The sequence below is a fragment of the Salvelinus alpinus genome, chromosome 31 (genome assembly GCF_045679555.1).
Source record: "Salvelinus alpinus chromosome 31, SLU_Salpinus.1, whole genome shotgun sequence".
Classification (NCBI taxonomy): Eukaryota; Metazoa; Chordata; class Actinopteri; order Salmoniformes; family Salmonidae; genus Salvelinus; species Salvelinus alpinus.
The window spans coordinates 27,241,209-27,261,358 of NC_092116.1; the positions used below are offsets into that span (position 1 = coordinate 27,241,209).

General features: G+C 50.1%; 1 protein-coding gene across 2 annotated transcripts in view; it reads right to left on the minus strand.

The window, feature by feature from the left end:
• The window catches only part of LOC139561628 (5-hydroxytryptamine receptor 2C-like), a 307,369-nt gene that overhangs the window by 273,686 nt on the left and 13,533 nt on the right, over positions 1-20,150 (minus strand). The window lies entirely within an intron of this gene.

Genomic DNA, 20,150 nt, shown 5'->3' on the forward strand with positions numbered 1-20,150 from the left:
CCGATCTACATTTCTTTTTCCATTTGTTTTGTCTTGATTGTACACACCTGGTTCCCATTACGTTTTAATTATTTCCCTATTTAACCCCCTGGAGCCATTATGGTTTTGTGCGTGTTTATTGTTGTCAGTTGTCTCGTTTATGTGATTCTGGATTTTCGTTCTCATTGTTGGAAGATTATTTTTGAGTGAAATTACTATTATTACTCATCTCTGTGTCCTGCGCCTGACTCCGCCTTACCCACATCACCTAGACTCTGACAATATGGTAAAATCTCACTCAGTTTTTTATGCGACCACGTTTTCAAAAAAACTCAGTTCTTAAAGAGTTGATCTGCTCTAAATTAAGATACAAATATGTATGCAGAAATAATGACAGCTATGACATTACACCTTGAATTCCTTTTTTTATTTTGGTTATTGAACTACTAGTGCTGAGCGATTAACAATCATTGTTTAAACAATTGACCGACATCAGTTCAATTATTTGAATTCCATTTCGTATTTTTTTTCCTTCTTCTGTGAGCTCAATGTGTAGTTTCTGTAGAGATAAATTAGATCATGCCTGAACTGGCCAATATTCAACATAGTTTAGGGAAGAAAATGTGCTAATTAACTACAATGGCCATAATCCATTGTGCGCCTACTTGTCCGGTCTGTGTGGTGCAGACATGGAGATGGAGAGAAGAGACTTGTGATGGAGAGTCATAGCATTTCCAGCAATCATAAAAGTATGCCTTATTTTACTTTGATGAACTAGTAAAATAGTGATTTGGTCAGACGGCATAAGCAGCAGCTCTCTAGAGATGAGATGATGACTTGGAATTAAATAATAAAGTCATCAGATAAAACTAATGTAATATACTCAACAACTGGAATATTGTATTAAATACCATTGTATTTTATTATGTGTTGTTACAGCATTCAAACTACAACTATTATGCTTTGTTCAGTTTTGAAAGACACAACCTCTCCCTCAACGTCAGCAAGACAAAGGAGCTGATCGTGGACAACAGGAAACGGAGGGGAGAGCACGCCTTCATCCACATCGATGGGGCTGTAGTGGAGCAGGATGAGACGTTCAAGTTCCTCGGTGTCCTCATCACTAAGGAATTAACATGGTCCACACACAACCACACAGTTGTGAAGAGGGCACGACAGCGCCTATTCCCACTCAGGAGACTGAAAAGACTTGGCATGGAACCTCAGATCCTCAAAAAGTTCTACAGCGGCACCATTAAGAGCATCTTTACTGGCTGCATCACCGATTGGTACGGCTACTGGCTGCAGGGTATGGCTACTGGCTGCTTGGTACGGCTACTGGCTGCTTGGTACGGCTACTGACTGCTTGGTACGGCTACTGGCTGCAGGGTACGGCTACTGGCTGCAGGGTACGGCTACTGACTGCAGGGTACGGCTACTGGCTGCTTGGTACGGCTACTGGCTGCTTGGTACGGCTACTGGCTGCTTGGTACGGCTACTGGCTGCAGGGTACGGCTACTGGCTGCAGGGTACGGCTACTGGCTGCAGGGTACGGCTACTGGCTGCAGGGTACGGCTACTGACTGCAGGGTACGGCTACTGGCTGCTTGGTACGGCTACTGGCTGCAGGGTACGGCTACTGGCTGCAGGGTACGGCTACTGGCTGCAGGGTACGGCTACTGGCTGCAGGGCACGGCTACTGGCTGCAGGGTACGGCTACTGGCTGCAGGGTACGGCTACTGGCTGCAGGGTACGGCTACTGGCTGCAGGGTACGGCTACTGGCTGCAGGGTACGGCTACTGGCTGCAGGGTACGGCTACTGGCTGCAGGGTACGGCTACTGACTGCTTGGTACGGCTACTGGCTGCTTGATACGGCTACTGGCTGCTTGGTACGGCTACTGGCTGCAGGGTACGGCTACTGGCTGCTTGGTACGGCTACTGGCTGCTTGGTACGGCTACTGGCTGCTTGGTACGGCTACTGGCTGCAGGGTACGGCTACTGGCTGCAGGGTACGGCTACTGGCTGCAGGGTACGGCTACTGACTGCAGGGTACGGCTACTGACTGCAGGGTACGGCTACTGGCTGCTTGGTACGGCTACTGGCTGCTTGGTACGGCTACTGGCTGCAGGGTACGGCTACTGGCTGCTTGGTACGGCTACTGGCTGCTTGGTACGGCTACTGGCTGCTTGGTACGGCTACTGGCTGCAGGGTACGGCTACTGGCTGCAGGGTACGGCTACTGGCTGCAGGGTACGGCTACTGGCTGCAGGGTACGGCTACTGACTGCAGGGTACGGCTACTGGCTGCTTGGTACGGCTACTGGCTGCAGGGTACGGCTACTGGCTGCAGGGTACGGCTACTGGCTGCAGGGTACGGCTACTGGCTGCAGGGTACGGCTACTGGCTGCAGGGTACGGCTACTGGCTGCAGGGTACGGCTACTGGCTGCTTGGTACGGCTACTGGCTGCTTGGTACGGCTACTGGCTGCCTGGTACGGCTACTGGATGCTTGGTACGGCTACTGGATGCTTGGTACGGCTACTGGCTGCAGGGTACGGCTACTGGCTGCTTGGTACGGCTACTGGCTGCAGGGTACGGCTACTGGCTGCTTGGTACGGCTACTGGATGCTTGGTACGGCTACTGGCTGCTTGGTACGGCTACTGGCTGCAAGGTACGGCTACTGGCTGCAGGGTACGGCTACTGACTGCTTGGTACGGCTACTGGCTGCAGGGTACGGCTACTGGCTGCAGGGTACGGCTACTGACTGCTTGGTACGGCTACTGGATGCAGGGTACGGCTACTGGCTGCAGGGTACGGCTACTGGCTGCAGGGTACGGCTACTGGCTGCAGGGTACGGCTACTGGCTGCAGGGTACGGCTACTGGCTGCAGGGTACGGCTACTGGCTGCAGGGTACGGCTACTGGCTGCAGGGTACGGCTACTGACTGCTTGGTACGGCTACTGGCTGCTTGATACGGCTACTGGCTGCTTGGTACGGCTACTGGCTGCAGGGTACGGCTACTGGCTGCTTGGTACGGCTACTGGCTGCTTGGTACGGCTACTGGCTGCTTGGTACGGCTACTGGCTGCAGGGTACGGCTACTGACTGCTTGGTACGGCTACTGGATGCTTGGTACGGCTACTGGCTGCAGGGTACGGCTACTGACTGCAGGGTACGGCTACTGGCTGCTTGGTACGGCTACTGGCTGCTTGGTACGGCTACTGGCTGCTTGGTACGGCTACTGGCTGCTTGGTACGGCTACTGGCTGCAGGGTACGGCTACTGGCTGCAGGGTACGGCTACTGGATGCTTGGTACGGCTACTGGCTGCAGGGTACGGCTACTGGCTGCAGGGTACGGCTACTGGCTGCTTGGTACGGCTACTGACTGCTTGGTACGGCTACTGGCTGCAGGGTACGGCTACTGGCTGCTTGGTACGGCTACTGGCTGCTTGGTACGGCTACTGGCTGCTTGGTACGGCTACTGGCTGCTTGGTACGGCTACTGGCTGCCTGGTACGGCTACTGGATGCTTGGTACGGCTACTGGATGCTTGGTACGGCTACTGGCTGCAGGGTACGGCTACTGGCTGCTTGGTACGGCTACTGGCTGCAGGGTACGGCTACTGGCTGCTTGGTACGGCTACTGGATGCTTGGTACGGCTACTGGCTGCTTGGTACGGCTACTGGCTGCAAGGTACGGCTACTGGCTGCAGGGTACGGCTACTGGCTGCTTGGTACGGCTACTGGCTGCTTGGTACGGCTACTGGCTGCTTGGTACGGCTACTGGCTGCTTGGTACGGCTACTGGCTGCTTGGTACGGCTACTGGCTGCAGGGTACGGCTACTGGCTGCAGGGTACGGCTACTGGCTGCTTGGTACGGCTACTGGCTGCAGGGTACGGCTACTGGCTGCTTGGTACGGCTACTGGCTGCAGGGTACGGCTACTGGCTGTAGGGTACGGCTACTGGCTGCAGGGTACGGCTACTGGCTGCAGGGTACGGCTACTGGCTGCAGGGTACGGCTACTGGCTGCAGAGTACGGCTACTGGCTGCAGGGTACGGCTACTGACTGCTTGGTACGGCTACTGGCTGCTTGGTACGGCTACTGGCTGCTTGGTACGGCTACTGGCTGCAGGGTACGGCTACTGGCTGCAGGGTACGGCTACTGACTGCTTGGTACGGCTACTGGCTGCAGGGTACGGCTACTGGCTGCTTGGTACGGCTACTGGCTGCAGGGTACGGCTACTGGCTGCAGGGTACGGCTACTGGCTGCTTGGTACGGCTACTGGATGCTTGGTACGGCTACTGGCTGCTTGGTACGGCTACTGGCTGCAAGGTACGGCTACTGGCTGCAGGGTACGGCTATTGACTGCTTGGTACGGCTACTGGCTGCAGGGTACGGCTACTGGCTGCAGGGTACGGCTACTGACTGCAGGGTACGGCTACTGGCTGCTTGGTACGGCTACTGGCTGCTTGGTACGGCTACTGGCTGCTTGGTACGGCTACTGGCTGCAGGGTACGGCGACTGGCTGCTTGGTACGGCTACTGGCTGCTTGGTACGGCTACTGGCTGCTTGGTACGGCTACTGGCTGCAGGGTACGGCTACTGGCTGCAGGGTACGGCTACTGGCTGCAGGGTACGGCTACTGGCTGCAGGGTACGGCTACTGACTGCAGGGTACGGCTACTGGCTGCTTGGTACGGCTACTGGCTGCAGGGTACGGCTACTGGCTGCAGGGTACGGCTACTGGCTGCAGGGTACGGCTACTGGCTGCAGGGTACGGCTACTGGCTGCAGGGTACGGCTACTGGCTGCAGGGTACGGCTACTGGCTGCAGGGTACGGCTACTGGCTGCAGGGTACGGCTACTGACTGCAGGGTACGGCTACTGGCTGCTTGGTACGGCTACTGGCTGCAGGGTACGGCTACTGGCTGCAGGGTACGGCTACTGGCTGCAGGGTACGGCTACTGGCTGCAGGGTACGGCTACTGGCTGCAGGGTACGGCTACTGGCTGCAGGGTACGGCTACTGGCTGCAGGGTACGGCTACTGGCTGCAGGGTACGGCTACTGGCTGCAGGGTACGGCTACTGACTGCTTGGTACGGCTACTGGCTGCTTGATACGGCTACTGGCTGCTTGGTACGGCTACTGGCTGCAGGGTACGGCTACTGGCTGCTTGGTACGGCTACTGGCTGCTTGGTACGGCTACTGGCTGCTTGGTACGGCTACTGGCTGCAGGGTACGGCTACTGACTGCTTGGTACGGCTACTGGATGCTTGGTACGGCTACTGGCTGCAGGGTACGGCTACTGACTGCAGGGTACGGCTACTGGCTGCTTGGTACGGCTACTGGCTGCTTGGTACGGCTACTGGCTGCAGGGTACGGCTACTGGCTGCTTGGTACGGCTACTGGCTGCAGGGTACGGCTACTGACTGCAGGGTACGGCTACTGGCTGCTTGGTACGGCTACTGGCTGCTTGGTACGGCTACTGGCTGCTTGGTACGGCTACTGGCTGCAGGGTACGGATACTGGCTGCAGGGTACGGCTACTGGATGCTTGGTACGGCTACTGGCTGCAGGGTACGGCTACTGGCTGCAGGGTACGGCTACTGGCTGCTTGGTACGGCTACTGACTGCTTGGTACGGCTACTGGCTGCAGGGTACGGCTACTGGCTGCTTGGTACGGCTACTGGCTGCTTGGTACGGCTACTGGCTGCTTGGTACGGCTACTGGCTGCTTGGTACGGCTACTGGCTGCCTGGTACGGCTACTGGATGCTTGGTACGGCTACTGGATGCTTGGTACGGCTACTGGCTGCAGGGTACGGCTACTGGCTGCTTGGTACGGCTACTGGCTGCAGGGTACGGCTACTGGCTGCTTGGTACGGCTACTGGATGCTTGGTACGGCTACTGGCTGCTTGGTACGGCTACTGGCTGCAAGGTACGGCTACTGGCTGCAGGGTACGGCTACTGACTGCTTGGTACGGCTACTGGCTGCAGGGTACGGCTACTGGCTGCAGGGTACGGCTACTGACTGCTTGGTACGGCCACTGGATGCAGGGTACGGCTACTGGCTGCAGGGTACGGCTACTGGCTGCAGGGTACGGCTACTGGCTGCAGGGTACGGCTACTGGCTGCAGGGTACGGCTACTGGCTGCAGGGTACGGCTACTGGCTGCAGGGTACGGCTACTGGCTGCTTGGTACGGCTACTGGCTGCTTGATACGGCTACTGGCTGCTTGGTACGGCTACTGGCTGCAGGGTACGGCTACTGGCTGCTTGGTACGGCTACTGGCTGCTTGGTACGGCTACTGGCTGCTTGGTACGGCTACTGGCTGCAGGGTACGGCTACTGACTGCTTGGTACGGCTACTGGATGCTTGGTACGGCTACTGGCTGCAGGGTACGGCTACTGACTGCAGGGTACGGCTACTGGCTGCTTGGTACGGCTACTGGCTGCTTGGTACGGCTACTGGCTGCTTGGTACGGCTACTGGCTGCTTGGTACGGCTACTGGCTGCAGGGTACGGCTACTGGCTGCAGGGTACGGCTACTGGATGCTTGGTACGGCTACTGGCTGCAGGGTACGGCTACTGGCTGCAGGGTACGGCTACTGGCTGCTTGGTACGGCTACTGACTGCTTGGTACGGCTACTGGCTGCAGGGTACGGCTACTGGCTGCTTGGTACGGCTACTGGCTGCTTGGTACGGCTACTGGCTGCTTGGTACGGCTACTGGCTGCTTGGTACGGCTACTGGCTGCCTGGTACGGCTACTGGATGCTTGGTACGGCTACTGGATGCTTGGTACGGCTACTGGCTGCAGGGTACGGCTACTGGCTGCTTGGTACGGCTACTGGCTGCAGGGTACGGCTACTGGCTGCTTGGTACGGCTACTGGATGCTTGGTACGGCTACTGGCTGCTTGGTACGGCTACTGGCTTCAAGGTACGGCTACTGGCTGCAGGGTACGGCTACTGGCTGCTTGGTACGGCTACTGGCTGCTTGGTACGGCTACTGGCTGCTTGGTACGGCTACTGGCTGCTTGGTACGGCTACTGGCTGCTTGGTACGGCTACTGGCTGCAGGGTACGGCTACTGGCTGCAGGGTACGGCTACTGACTGCTTGGTACGGCTACTGGCTGCAGGGTACGGCTACTGGCTGCTTGGTACGGCTACTGGCTGCAGGGTACGGCTACTGGCTGTAGGGTACGGCTACTGGCTGCAGGGTACGGCTACTGGCTGCAGGGTACGGCTACTGGCTGTAGGGTACGGCTACTGGCTGCAGGGTACGGCTACTGGCTGCAGAGTACGGCTACTGGCTGCAGGGTACGGCTACTGACTGCTTGGTACGGCTACTGGCTGCTTGGTACGGCTACTGGCTGCTTGGTACGGCTACTGGCTGCAGGGTACGGCTACTGGCTGCAGGGTACGGCTACTGACTGCTTGGTACGGCTACTGGCTGCAGGGTACGGCTACTGGCTGCTTGGTACGGCTACTGGCTGCAGGGTACGGCTACTGGCTGCAGGGTACGGCTACTGGCTGCTTGGTACGGCTACTGGATGCTTGGTACGGCTACTGGCTGCTTGGTACGGCTACTGGCTGCAAGGTACGGCTACTGGCTGCAGGGTACGGCTACTGACTGCTTGGTACGGCTACTGGCTGCAGGGTACGGCTACTGGATGCAGGGTACGGCTACTGACTGCAGGGTACGGCTACTGGCTGCTTGGTACGGCTACTGGCTGCTTGGTACGGCTACTGGCTGCTTGGTACGGCTACTGGCTGCAGGGTACGGCTACTGGCTGCAGGGTACGGCTACTGGCTGCAGGGTACGGCTACTGGCTGCAGGGTACGGCTACTGGCTGCAGGGTACGGCTACTGACTGCAGGGTACGGCTACTGGCTGCTTGGTACGGCTACTGGCTGCAGGGTACGGCTACTGGCTGCAGGGTACGGCTACTGGCTGCAGGGTACGGCTAACGGCTGCAGGGTACGGCTACTGGCTGCAGGGTACGGCTACTGGCTGCAGGGTACGGCTACTGGCTGCAGGGTACGGCTACTGGCTGCAGGGTACGGCTACTGGCTGCAGGGTACGGCTACTGGCTGCTTGGTACGGCTACTGGCTGCAGGGTACGGCTACTGACTGCTTGGTACGGCTACTGGATGCTTGGTACGGCTACTGGCTGCAGGGTACGGCTACTGACTGCAGGGTACGGCTACTGGCTGCTTGGTACGGCTACTGGCTGCTTGGTACGGCTACTGACTGCAGGGTACGGCTACTGGCTGCTTGGTACGGCTACTGGCTGCTTGGTACGGCTACTGGCTGCAGGGTACGGCTACTGGCTGCAGGGTACGGCTACTGGCTGCAGGGTACGGCTACTGGCTGCAGGGTACGGCTACTGGCTGCAGGGTACGGCTACTGGCTGCAGGGTACGGCTACTGGCTGCAGGGTACGGCTACTGGCTGCAGGGTACGGCTACTGGCTGCAGGGTACGGCTACTGACTGCTTGGTACGGCTACTGGCTGCTTGATACGGCTACTGGCTGCTTGGTACGGCTACTGGCTGCAGGGTACGGCTACTGGCTGCTTGGTACGGCTACTGGCTGCTTGGTACGGCTACTGGCTGCTTGGTACGGCTACTGGCTGCAGGGTATGGCTACTGACTGCTTGGTACGGCTACTGGATGCTTGGTACGGCTACTGGCTGCAGGGTACGGCTACTGACTGCAGGGTACGGCTACTGGCTGCTTGGTACGGCTACTGGCTGCTTGGTACGGCTACTGACTGCAGGGTACGGCTACTGGCTGCTTGGTACGGCTACTGGCTGCTTGGTACGGCTACTGGCTGCTTGGTACGGCTACTGGCTGCAGGGTACGGCTACTGGCTGCAGGGTACGGCTACTGGATGCTTGGTACGGCTACTGGCTGCAGGGTACGGCTACTGGCTGCAGGGTACGGCTACTGGCTGCTTGGTACGGCTACTGACTGCTTGGTACGGCTACTGGCTGCAGGGTACGGCTACTGGCTGCTTGGTACGGCTACTGGCTGCTTGGTACGGCTACTGGCTGCAAGGTACGGCTACTGGCTGCAGGGTACGGCTACTGGCTGCTTGGTACGGCTACTGGCTGCTTGGTACGGCTACTGGCTGCTTGGTACGGCTACTGGCTGCTTGGTACGGCTACTGGCTGCTTGGTACGGCTACTGGCTGCAGGGTACGGCTACTGGCTGCAGGGTACGGCTACTGACTGCTTGGTACGGCTACTGGCTGCAGGGTACGGCTACTGGCTGCTTGGTACGGCTACTGGCTGCAGGGTACGGCTACTGGCTGTAGGGTACGGCTACTGGCTGCAGGGTACGGCTACTGGCTGCAGGGTACGGCTACTGGCTGCAGGGTACGGCTACTGGCTGCAGGGTACGGCTACTGGCTGCAGGGTACGGCTACTGACTGCTTGGTACGGCTACTGGCTGCTTGGTACGGCTACTGGCTGCTTGGTACGGCTACTGGCTGCAGGGTACGGCTACTGGCTGCAGGGTACGGCTACTGACTGCTTGGTACGGCTACTGGCTGCAGGGTACGGCTACTGGCTGCTTGGTACGGCTACTGGCTGCAGGGTACGGCTACTGGCTAGAGGGTACGACTACTGGCTGCAGGGTACGGCTACTGGCTGCAGGGTACGGCTACTGGCTGCAGGGTACGGCTACTGACTGCTTGGTACGGCTACTGGCTGCTTGGTACGGCTACTGGCTGCAGGGTACGGCTACTGGCTGCAGGGTACGGCTACTGGCTGCAGGGTACGGCTACTGACATTACTACCTCAAGTACTCGGTACTGGTACTCCCTGTATATAGCCATGTTATTTTCTACTTCCTGTATATAGCCATGTTATTTTCTACTCCCTGTATATAGCCATGTTATTTTCTACTCCCTGTATATAGCCATGTTATTTTCTACTTCCTGTATATAGCCATGTTATTTTCTACTCCCTGTATATAGCCATGTTATTTTCTACTCCCTGTATATGGCCATGTTATTTTCTACTCCCTGTATATAGCCATGTTATTTTCTACTCCCTGTATATAGCCATGTTATTTTCTACTCCCTGTATATAGCCATGTTGTTTTCTACTCCCTGTATATGGCCATGTTATTTTCTACTCCCTGTATATAGCCATGTTATTTTCTACTCCCTGTATATAGCCATGTTATTTTCTACTCCCTGTATATAGCCATGTTATTTTCTACTCCCTGTATATAGCCATGTTATTTTCTACTCCCTGTATATAGCCATGTTATTTTCTACTTCCTGTATATAGCCATGTTATTTTTACTCGTTATTCTTATCGTTATTCACTGTTTATTTATTCCTCGTGTCACTTTTTCTATTATTAAGGATTTCACTGTTAGTCTACACCTGTTGCTTTCAAAGCATGACAAATACAATTTAATTTGATAATGCATTTAATGTTTTTTTTTTAAATAATAGAAACCAAAATCAAAAAGGAATCGGTGTTGCTACTGTCTATCTATCCTGTTGCCTAGTCACTTTAACCCTACCTATATGTACATTACTACCTCAAGTACTCGGTACTGGTACTCCCTGTATATAGCCATGTTATTTTCTACTCCCTGTATATAGCCATGTTATTTTCTACTCCCTGTATATAGCCATGTTATTTTCTACTCCCTATATATAGCCATGTTATTTTCTACTCCCTGTATATGGCCATGTTATTTTCTACTTCCTGTATATAGCCATGTTATTTTCTACTCCCTGTATATAGCCATGTTATTTCTACTTCCTGTATATGGCCATGTTATTTTCTACTCCCTGTATATAGCCATGTTATTTTCTACTTCCTGTATATAGCCATGTTATTTTCTACTCCCTGTATATGGCCATGTTATTTTCTACTCCCTGTATATGTGTCACGACTTCTGTCGAAGTCGTTGCCTCTCCTTGTTCGGGCGGTGTTCGGCGGTCGACGTCACCGGTCTTCTAGCCATCATCGATCCATTTTTCATTTTCCATTGGTTTTGTCTTGTCTTCCCACACACCTGTTTTCAATCCCATCCATTATCCTCTTGTGTATTTAACCCTCTGTTTCCCCTCATGTCTTTGTCAGAGATTGTTTCTTGTTAGTATTGTTTTTATGTGTATAGGTGTGCGACGGGTCTTCGTACCCATATTTGTTTTGTTCGTTTCTTATTTAGTGTTATGGAGCATGTATTTGGACTTTCATTAAAAGACTCCATTTTACACTACGTTTGACTCTCCTGCGCCTGACTTCCCTGCCACCTATACAAACGACTCTGACAATATGGCCATGTTATTTTCTACTTCCTGTATATAGCCATGTTATTTTCTACTCCCTGTATATAGCCATGTTATTTCTACTCCCTGTATATAGCCATGATATTTTCTACTCCCTGTATATGGCCATGTTATTTTCTACTTCCTGTATATAGCCATGTTATTTTCTACTCCCTGTGTATGGCCATGTTATTTTCTACTTCCTGTATATAGCCATGTTATTTTCTACTCACTATATATAGCCATGTTATTTTCTACTTCCTGTATATAGCCATGTTATTTTCTACTCCCTGTATATAGCCATGTTATTTCTACTCCCTGTATATAGCCATGTTATTTTCTACTCCCTGTATATAGCCATGTTATTTTCTACTCCCTGTATATAGCCATGTTATTTTCTACTCCCTGTATATAACCATGTTATTTTTACTCATTATTCTTATCGTTATTCACTGTTTATTTATTCCTCGTGTCACTTTTTCTATTATTAAGGATTTCACTGTTAGTCTACACCTGTTGCTTTCAAAGCATGACAAATACAATTTAATTTGATAATGCATTTAATGTTTTTTTTTAAATAATAGAAACCAAAATCAAAAAGGAATCGGTCAGGACTGTGAACTACAGTAGGTGTCTAGGTATAGTGGATTTATATCTGGTAACAGAATTACAGTAACGGAATACCATCATGGCTCCCTGATCTGTAATAAACAGAAATGCATAAATATGGATATGAATGTAATTCTCTTCATGGCGATCCTAAATAGATACACAAAGGTAGAAATCTACAATATTCTTCTTTTGAATATTTAGATATTAATTATACACACTGAATATTATTATAATGAACTCCGCCCCCAAAACAAGACCAGATTTGTGACCAGTGTCAGGAAGCTAGGCATATGTCGCACGTCACTACTTCACAGGAGGATTTTTTATTTATTTTTAAATCAAAATGCGTTTTTTTTTTTTTTTGCAAAAATGCCTTCTGGAACATGTGAACTTTCATGTGCCTTAATATCAAACGTGTACGCCATCTATAAATATGAATACAATTGTTAAATTACGAGCCTAGTTGGTTTAGCCACGGAAAAAGTCAGGAACGTTCCCGCTAGCCATGATTGGTTGAGATAATGGATGGGCTAGACATGCCGAGAGTTCAGATTGGTCTGCCATGTAGCAGGCTTCTGTCTATAACATGAGCTGCTCAGTATATGCAGATAATCCTGCTATCACTGCTTTTTTGAAAGATATAACATTAGTCATGGAGAACTGCAAAAGTGTTGCTACTGCTCTCAATAACATTGCTGCCCTGAATTTAGCAGGAGCTATCGACAAAGATCAGTGCTGTCGTGCCCTCTTCACAACTGTGTGGGTGTGTGTGGGCCATGTTTACATTCTGCACACGGTCAGTGTGAACCGGATTGATTTGACACAACGAGCCAAACAAGCTGTACAAACAAAACGGAAACGACACAGGACATCTTACTCAGTTAAATGGGTTCCAGTCTGCCGTGAAGCACTCATCTATGTATACAGGTAAGCTGCATTTTCAGATATACGTTTCTGATTTTGTCAAAAAGTGGTTTTCGCAAGTTAAAGCGTACTGTTAGCTGGCTAGTGAACGTTAGCTTGCTGGCTCGCTAGCTAACGTTACGTGTATGAGCAGTGTAGTAATATTATTTGTATCTCAGAAATCCATTTGCATTGCTAGTTATAGGCTAATGTTAGCTAGCTACCTAACATGGAACCTAGTTTGTTAGCTTTAGAAGAGCTACTGGCACTGATTCCCCTGGAAGGACACACCCCCGGGGACGTTCCCCTGGAAGGACACACCACCGGGGACGTTCCCCTGGAAGGACACACCACCGGGGACATCATATTCACAAAGCTGGAAGAATTGTTTACGCTGCATGACCTGTCATTCGAAAAACTCAACTTTGTGGTTACGGACGGGGCTCCTGCTATGGTGAGCAGACTTAGGGGCCTGATCAGCAGGTTGAAGGAAATTGCCCCCCAAATGAATGGCTTGCATTGTCTCATCCATCAGCATGTGATGTGTACCAGACTAAACGCTGAGCTAAAAGATGTGATGGATAAAGTAACGTGCATAATCAACTTGTCAGGGAGACATCAAACACCCAAACATCGTATTTTCCACAAGCTTGTGACAGAATCAGAGAAGGTGACGATGATCTCCTGCTTCATAACAACAAGCGCTGGCTGAGTAAAGGAAAAGCTCTGGATCGGTTCTGCGAGCCGCATGACCAGGTCCAGGACCTTTGGTGTTCGATGAGTTGAAACAGGAGAGCGGCAAGATGACAGCAATCTGTAAGTCATTGAGAGAGGACATCAGTCCTGTATGTGAATCCATGATAACAATGACGGAGAAATCAGATTATCTCGAGGGACAATCAAGGCGGAACAACATTGTGGTGGACGGAATTGCAGAATCTCCACATGAGACCTGGACGGAGTCTGAGGACAAAGTGATGGAAAAGATCTCGGAGAAATTGAAGATGGACCACAGGAAGATTGAGGTGGAGCGTGCCCACAGGACTGGAAAACCCACCACTGGCCCAGGTGACAGGCCCAGGCCAATAGTGGTCAAGTTCCTGAGGTTGCCAGTTGCAATTGTAAGTAGGCCTAATAAAAACATCCCACTTCTATTAGGCTACATGTTTTGTTAAGCCACATAACTGGCTGAGGCTAAGCTATTGTATATACTGTAGGCTTGGAAGAAATAGACTCCAATTAAAACTTCTTATGGATCAAATCCCGTTAGCGGGATCGATTTGACAACATCCGGTGAAATGGCAGAGCGCCAAATTCAAATTAAATTATTAGAAATATTTAACTTTCATAAAATCACAAGTGCAATACATCAAAATGAAGCTTAACTTCTTGTTAATCCAGTGTCAGATTTCAAAAAGGCTTTACGGCGAAAACAAACCATGCGATTATCTGAGGACAGCACCCCATCATACAAATGCATGACAAACATTTTTCAACCAGCCAGGCGCGACACAAAAGTCAGAAATAACTATATAATTCATGCCTTACCTTTGAAAATCTTCTTCTGTTGGCACTCCAATATGTCCCAGAAACATCACAAATGTTCCTTTTGTTAGATTAATTCCTTCGTTATATCCCCAAAATATAAATTTATTTGGCGCGTATTATTCAGAAAAACACCGGTTCCAAATCGCCCAACATGACTACAAATGATCTAATAAGTTACCTGTAAACTTGGTCCAAACATTTCAAACAACTTTCCTAATCCAACCTTAGATATCCTAAAACGTAAATAATCGATAAAATTTGAGACGGAATATCCTATGTTCAATAGCGGATAAAATGAAAGTGGAGCGAGTTCCAGGTCGCCCGCCCCAAACAAAACAGTCCACTTGGCTTGACACCCAGAAAGGAAAGGGCTACTTCTTCATTTCTCAAAGGAAAAACATCAACCAATTTCTAAAGACTGTTGACATCTAGTGGAAGCCATAGGAACTGCAACCAGATTCCTCATAAATCTAGTATCCCAAAGAAACCAATTGAAAACAACAACAACAAAAGATTCTGGATGGTTTGTTTCGCCTGCCAAATACGTTACGTTATACTCAAAGACATGATTTGAACAGTTTGCGAAACTTTAGAGTGTTTTCTATGTAAATCTACCATTTATCTGCACATCCTAGCTTCCTGGCCTGAGAAACAGGCAGTTTACTTTGGGCACGCTTTTCATCCGGTGTGAAAATACCCTAGCCCAAAGAGGTTTAAGCTCTCTTGTTGTTTGTAAAGTGAAATTGAAATGAGGATTATTGTTGAAATAAAGGACTCTACTGGTGTAGGTTTTCTCCATATGTTGCTGGGCAACACTTGTATAACAAGTGAGCTATATATTCAGCACGAGGCGCTGCTCACCTCCTATTGGTTGCGCGGCGTTTCCATTTGAGAACAAGTTCTCATTTACAACTGCAATCTGGCCAAGATAAAGCAAAGCAGTGCGACAAAAACAACAACACAGAGTTACACATGGGATAAACAAACATAGAGTCAATAACACAATACAAAAGTCTATATACAGTGTGTGCAAATGTAGTAAGATTAGTGAGGTAAGGCAATAAATAGGCAATAGTGGCGAAATAATTACAATTTAGCATTAACACGGGAGTGATAGATGTGCAGATGATGATGTGCAAGTAGAGATACTGGGGAGCAAAAGAGCAAAAATGAATAACAATATGGGGATGAGGTAGTTGGGTGGGCTATTTACAGATGGGCTGTGAACAGGTGTAGTGATTGGTAAGCTGCTCTGACAACTGATGCTTAAAGTTAGTGAGAGAGATACAAGTCTCCAGCTTCAGTGATTTTTGCAATTCGTTCCAGTCATTGGCAGCAGAGAACTGGAAGGAAAGGTGTTGCTATGCTATGGTGACCAGTGAGCTGAGATAAGGCGGGGCATTACCTAGCAAAGACTTATAGATGACCTGTAACCAGTGGGATTGGCGATGATATGAAGCAAGGGCCAGCCAACAAGAAACAGAAGAGAAACACCGATTTGACACACCGATTTGACACTCTGAACTCTATCTGAGAAGTAGTTGGTGAACCAGGCGAGGCAGTCATTTGAGAAACCAAGGCTGTTGAGTCTGCCAATAAGAATGCGGTGATTGACAGAGTCGAAAACCTTGGCCAGGTCGATGAAGACGGCTGCACAGTACTGTCTTTTATCGATGGCGGTTATGATATCATTTAGGACCTGGAGCGTGGCTGAGTTGCACCCATGATCAGCTCGGAAACCAGATTGCATGGTGGAGAAGGTACGGTGGGATTCGAAATGGTCAGTGATCTGTTAACTTGGCTTTCGAATACTTTAGGGCAGGATAGATATAGGTCTGTAACAGCTTGGATCTATAGTGTCTCCCCCTTTGAAGAGGGGGATGACCACGGCAGATTTAAAATCTTTAGGGATCTCAGACGATATGAAAGAGAGGTTGAACAGGCTAAGAATAGGGCTTGCAACAATTGCGGTGGATAATTTTAGAAAGAGAGGGTCCAGATTGTCTAGCCCAGCTGAAATGTAGAGGTCCAGATTTTGCAGCTCCTTCAGAACATCAGCTATCTGGATTTGGGTGAAGGAGTAGCGGGGGGTCTTGGGCAAGTTGCTGCGGGGGGTGCAGAGCTGTTGGCCGGGGTAGGGGTAGCCAGGTGGAAAGCATGGCCAGCCGTAGAAAAAATGCTTGTTGAAATTCTCAATTATCGTAGATTTATTGGTGGTGACAGTGTTTCCTAGCCTCAGTGCAGTGGGCAGCTGGGAGGAGATGCTCTTATTTTCCATGGACTTTACAGTGTCTCAAAACTTTTGGGAATTTGTGCTACAGGATGCAAATTTCTGTTTGATAAAGCTACCCTTTGCTTTCCTAACTGCCTGTGTATATTGGTTCCTAACTTCCCTGAAAAGCTGCATATCACGGGAGCTATTTGATGCTAATGCAGTACGCCACAAGATGTTTATGTCAAGAGCAGTCAAGTCTGGAGTGAACCAAGGGTTATGTCTGTTTTTAGTTCTACATTTTTTGAATGAGGCATACTTATTTAAGATGGTGAGGAAAGCACTTTTAAAGAATAACCAGGCATCCTCTACTGGCGGGATGAGGTCAATATCCTTCCAGGATACCCAGGCCAGGTCAATTAGAAAGGCCTGCTCGCTGAAGTATTTTAGGGAGAGTTTGACAGTGATGAGGGGTGGTCGTTTGACCGCCGACCCATTACGGACGCAGGCAATGAGGCAGTGATCACTGAGATCCTGGTTGAAGACAGCAGAGGTGTATTTAGAGGGCAGGTTGGTCAGGATGCTATTTATGAGGGTGCCCGTGTTTACGGATTTAGGGTTGTACCTGGTAGGTTCCTTGATAATTTGTGTGAGATTGAGGGCATCTAGCTTAGATTGTAGGACGGCCGGGGTGTTAAGCATATCCCAGTATAGGTCACCTAACAGTACGAACTCTGAAGATAGTTGGGGGGCAATCAATTCACATATGGTGTCCAGGGCACAACTGGGGGCTGAGGGGGGTATATAACAAGTGGCAACAGTGAGAGACTTATTTCTGGAAAGGTGGATTTTTAAAAGTAGAAGCTCGAACTGTTTGGGCACAGACCTGGATAGCATGCAGTTCTATCTTGGCAGCAAACGTTGTAGTTGTGGATGGAAATGTCAGAATTTTTGGTGGCCTTCCTAAGCCAGGATTCAGACACGGCTAGAACATCCGGGTTGGCAGTGTGTGCTAAAGCAGTGAATAAAACAAACTTGGGGAGGAGGCTTCCGATGTTAACATGCATGAAACCAAGGCTTTCACGGTTACAGAAGTCAACAAATAATAGCGCCTGGGGAATAGGTATGGTACTGGGGACTACAGGGCCTGGGTTAACCTCTACATCACCAGAGGAAAAGAGGAGGAGTAGGATAAGTTTACGGCTAAAGGCTATAAGAACTGGTCGTCTAGTGCGTTCGGAACAGAGAATAAAAGGAGCAGATTTCTGTGCGTGGTAAAATAGATTCAGGGCATAATGTACAGTATGGTAGAATGTGAGTACAGTGGAGGTAAACCTAGGTGTTGAGTGATGATGAGAGAGGTTTCGTCTCTGGAGGCACCAGTTAAGCCATGTGAGGTCTCTGCATGTTTGGGGGGTGAGACAAAATAACTATTTAATCATGTTGAGATGGACTGAGGGCTCTACAGTGAAATAAAACAATAAGAACTAGCCGAGACAGCAGTACACAAGGCATATTAACATTAGAAAGAGGTATAAAGCAATCACAGGTGTTGATCAGGAGACCTAAGACAACAATGGGTAAATGGCGATGAATGGGCAGAGTGGGTCAGTTAGGTACATACAGGACCTGAGTTCGATGCTGGGGCCGACAGATAAACAAAATGATGTACCGTGTTATTGAAACAGTCCAGTGGGCAATGGCTGTGTAGCCGAGTGATCATAGGGTCCAATGAGCAGCAATAGGTGAGTCAGAGAGCCGTTCGATAGTCACTACTACGCTAGGCGAGTGGGAGACACGGCGTTCAGAAAGCTAGCGGGCCGGGGCTAGCAGATGGGTCTTCGGCGACATCGCAACGGAAGAGCCTGTTGAGATCAAATCGGGCGATTACGTCGGCAGACCAGTCGTGATGGATCGGCAGGGCTTCGTGTCGACAATAAAGTGTCTAGGCCAATTGGCAAAAGAGGTATTGTAGCCTTAGAATTAGCTGGTATATGGGCCTAGCTCGAGGTTAGCTCAAGGCTAACTGGTGCTTGCTTCGGACAGAGGCATTAGCTAACAGTAGCCACTCGTTTGCAGCTAGCTAGCTGCGATGATCTGGTATAATGATCCAGAGCTGCAGGAATCCGGTGATGTGGTAGAGAGAAGCAGTCCAATATGCTCTGGGTTGATATCGCGCTGTGCAGACTGGCAGGTATTGTCCGAACTAAAGCTGGCTGGTGTCCGAGCTAAAGGTGAAGACCGCTAGCCATGGCTAACAAAGACTAATGGCTAGTAGCTAGCTGGCTAGCTCCTGATGGAGGTTCCAGTTATAAGGAATACAAATAGCAGATCTGTACCACATTGGGTGAGGCGGGTTGCAGGAAAGTATATTTAGTTTGTAGATAGAAAGTGAGATTAAAATATATACCAAAAAAACTTTTACACAGGATAAGACACGGGATAAGACATGGCATAAGACACGGGATAAGACACGGGATAAAACAAAGACAAAGACTGCTAAGCCATCTGCTGCATTCTCTCTCCTCATGGATGAAGTTCAAATGTAACTTTTGCGTTATTAAGGTAAGGTATTAAGGTAACTTCCTTCTTGGGACATTGCATTTGGGACTTTTTGCATCTCGGGTCCGATCATTTTTTATTATTATTATAAAAAAATATAAATAAAAACACATTTCATAATTAATTTGGGGGGCAAAATAATATTGCTGGAGATTTGGCCCGCGGGCCGCCAGTTGGGGAACACTGTTTTAGACGGAAATGCCCATAAAAATCCTCCTATCCCTCAATTTAAACCAGAGGGTTAAATCGGGACTGATAATCCTATGATTCCCATCGTAATCCACACAGATTACCCCTTCAGCCCCTAAGTGTTATTTTGAAACCCAATATTTGACATCACTGCTAGGGAACTGCGCAAATGGCCCAATTGGACAAACACAACATACGCAAGTACACAACGCATGCAAGTATAAAACCTCATATCCCAGGCTGATGATCAGATGGGTATTGCCATTTGTTTCAACCTTGTTGAGTCAAATGATGTCATAGAGACTCTTCTGTATGTGCATATCTTTCTCTCTCTCTCTCTGTCTCTCTCTCTGTCTCTGTGTGTCTCTCTCTGTCTCTGTGTCTCTCTCTCTGTCTCTGTGTCTCTCTCTCTGTCTCTGTGTGTCTCTCTCTGTCTCTGTGTCTCTCGCTCTGTCTCTGTGTCTCTCTCTCTGTCTCTGTGTCTCTCTCTCTGTCTCTGTGTCTCTCTCTCTGTCTCTGTGTCTCTCTCTCTGTCTCTGTGTGTCTCTCTCTGTCTCTGTGTGTCTCTCTCTGTCTCTGTGTGTCTCTCTCTGTCTCTGTGTCTCTCTCTCTGTCTCTGTGTCTCTCTCTCTGTCTCTGTGTGTCTCTCTCTGTCTCTGTGTGTCTCTCTCTGTCTCTGTGTGTCTCTCTCTGTCTCTGTGTGTGTCTCTCTCTCTCTGAGTCTCTCTCTATCTGTCTCTCTCTCTGTGTGTGTGTGTCTCTCTCTCTGTGTGTGTGTCTCTCTGTGTGTGTCTCTCTCTCTCTGAGTCTCTCTCTCTCTCTCTCTCTCTCTGTGTCTCTCTGTCTCTCTGTGTGTC